This window comes from Austrofundulus limnaeus, unplaced genomic scaffold (genome assembly GCF_001266775.1).
Source record: "Austrofundulus limnaeus strain Quisiro unplaced genomic scaffold, Austrofundulus_limnaeus-1.0 Scaffold90, whole genome shotgun sequence".
NCBI classification, from domain to species: Eukaryota; Metazoa; Chordata; class Actinopteri; order Cyprinodontiformes; family Rivulidae; genus Austrofundulus; species Austrofundulus limnaeus.
In genome coordinates, this window is record NW_013952492.1 from 1,497,384 (window position 1) to 1,500,590 (window position 3,207).

Below are 3,207 nucleotides of genomic sequence, written 5' to 3' on the forward strand. Positions count from 1 at the left end.
GTGTGTGTGTGTGTGTGTGTGTGTGTGTGTGTGTGTGTGTGTTCCAACAGAGAATAGCAAGGCGTCTTTTTCTGGTGTGTACAGTACGCTTCAGTATCACGACCACTATCACCTACCTGGTGTAAATATTAAACAACAGGAGCGCTGTTTCATCTGGTCCGACCGGGTGTGTGTACCCTGTGCACTATCTGTGAGCGTTCGCACGTGGGAATGAGTATGCACACTGTACTCTACCTGCTCCAGGAGAGGATCCATTCTCTCATCAAATATTCACCAGCAACCACAGGCTCCCAGCTGGTTCCTGCTGTACTGCGCACACATTGCGGCATTACTAGTTACTGTTGTATTCAGTTGAATGTGCCTGCTAATACGTTTGAAATAGTCTTGTTTGTGAATCATTGTTCACCTTTTATTCAGATCTTGCAAAGTGTTTGTGCACAAAAAGAAGAAAAAAAACATCATAACGACGCCTGCCACGCTCATGTACAGCTTTCCTGTTTATTACTGTTTGATGCAACGGTGTCTACAACATATTAAATGTGTCTGGGTGGGTTTAGTCACAAAGTTAGATTGTTTTTCAAACTTTTTTGTCGCAGGTGTTATTGTAAGATGTATAAGATGATCTGAGACAATTCTAATTCCACCTACAAAGTATTAGTGCCGACAAGACGATCTAAATGTTTCTGGAAGTGTTATGAAGGATGAGCAATCCGCTTAAAGCCTTTTAATTAAATCACTCACATAAATCCTTACTTTCTGCGGATAAATCTGTCTTCAGCTGCAACATCTGTTGATGTCGTACAACCTTCAGCAGCATCTCTCAGTTTACAGTCTGCTTAACTCGGCACTGGGTAAAATATTTCATTATCTCCTCACTTCAATGCAGGTTTAATCTTTATCAATATATTGCAGGCAGTTCTGTTTGAGTTTTAACATCCAGGCGGTTTCTCCTTCACATAATACTCAAAGCCAATTTTCATGTCCTTTGTGCAATAAAATTCTCCTTGATTTGTTTCCATGAGGACATACAGTAATATACAGTATATTAATCTACACTTAATACATCTTCTTATTTTGTATTTTCAAGTCACATAATACTTCAGTTCTATACCACAATCCCTATGTTACTTTCAGTTGTTGCGAAAAGGCTGTATATATATATATATTTGATTTTGCATCATAGCCTTAAACATCTTGACATTGTTTCTGTCTCTTTAAGAATCTCCTACCATTTTCGACACTCCCACTTCATCGTAACAATGCTTAACATTGTGTTGTAGTTGTAAAATAAAGAAAAAAAAGAAGCAACGTTATACAATATAAGTTTTGGTGGAGCTGTGTGGGGGAGGTGCAGGGGAGGGGTGCTCTGTGGGGCAGGAGCTTGGTTGGGGACTGAGCTTAAGGGAGGAGCTTTGTACCTGCAAGCATTTAGGCAGCTCCACGTGGCTACCACAGGAGATTCAAGGATTTCTCAAACATGCATGAATGAGTCAAAGCAACACTCTGGGTATGTTTTAGATGAGGGAATGACGTTTTAGTATTTTTGCGTAATCCCCTCCCACTAGTAGAATAGAATACATTTGTATCTATCTAAATCCTTTGGGATCTCGAGTGGAGGATATGTAGATATTTCTTTCTTCAAAATCCCATATCTGAGAGTAGAGTTTCTAAGTTTTTATGCCTTACATCTGCTTTGTTGCACAATATCTTTCTGGATTCTCCATTTTTCTCAACATGTGGAACCAGAACACTGTGTTAGAACATGTTTGCTGTTTGTTGTTAACAAACTCAGCCAGCTGTTGGGGCCTTAACAGAGAGCAAAGGTCAGAGTGATGTAACGAGGGAGACTCAGAGATAAAGGACGGGATTAGAGGAACGAACATCCCCCGCAGGGACACAAATGTAGTGATTACACCCAACTTAATGACACTGCATTTACTGTGTCTCACTCGTGCACACATGCATTAATGACCTGGGTATTACTGTCACTGAACATAAACATTAATGCATCGATGAGACATTAGCAGCATCAATGCATTTTTTTGTTCTAGACATACTCATTTCAGACATTTCAGACATACTTTAATTTAGTACTATCATTACCCCTTCATGTTCCCAAATACAGACAGCAATTTAGCTTAGTCGATGAAACCCAGGAGAGGCAAGGTGATTAGGCACAAATTCCTTTATCACACACCTTACTGGGTACATGTTTCTTCTGTTCCCCCTCCTCTGCCTCTCCTTTTCTCTTCTCACTGCTTCATTCACTTCACACCTTCTCCCTCTCACAGACTCACTCTCCCTTTGGCTCTCAGCAGCAGGGGAAAAAAAGGATGATCCACAACTTCTAACTTTCTCACACTGCTGCCTGTCCTTTCTTTTGTGCTTTGTGCAGTATTGGAGCAGTAGAAATGTCACAAAATGATGGGCGGTAGGCAACTTCACACAACAGTCCTTTTGAGGGATTATTGAGATGCATGTAACCGGGTGAATTGTGCAAAACGAATGGGATTTTTTTATTGTCTTTTTACATGCAGTTTTGTAAAATGTGACGAAACGCACATCATAAACAACAGATGAATAAACAGACAGGAGCAACAGGGTTCAGTCCAATCTCTCCTGCTGCAGATTATCTAACAATAATGGCTGCCAAGGGAAAACACTGGACACCCCTGTGACAGCTGTGTCACAGAGATAACACACTACATGTTGACAGGCTACTGTTTGGATGTTGTTTCAGGATTTATTTATTTTTTATATTTTGCTTTGTTCATATGAAATTCATTTTTTCTTTCACCATAAATTTTCAAAACTGTAAACACGATTCCTCAACCTTGAAATCTATTTTATATGGTTTAGAAAAGTGGGTCTGTGCCTCCACATAAAGATGTGAAAAGCAGTAATCTTCCACCTGACAAGCTTTCATGGTGAAAATAATATTTGTACATTTTTACTTTTCTGTTCTTACTCCACCAGAGAGCAGAAAAAATAATAATATAATGAGCAGTAGATTCATACAAATGTAACAGTGCTAATTTTATGAAAGGACTAAAAGTTTTTAATAGGTTCTATGTTGAAGCACTGAACATACATTTTACAAACATGGTTAAAACACAACATGCATAGTTTGTTTCATCAAAAATCTGTGTTTATATTTAGATTTATATTGCTTTACTGCAAAATTGAAACTGGGCTAATATATATATA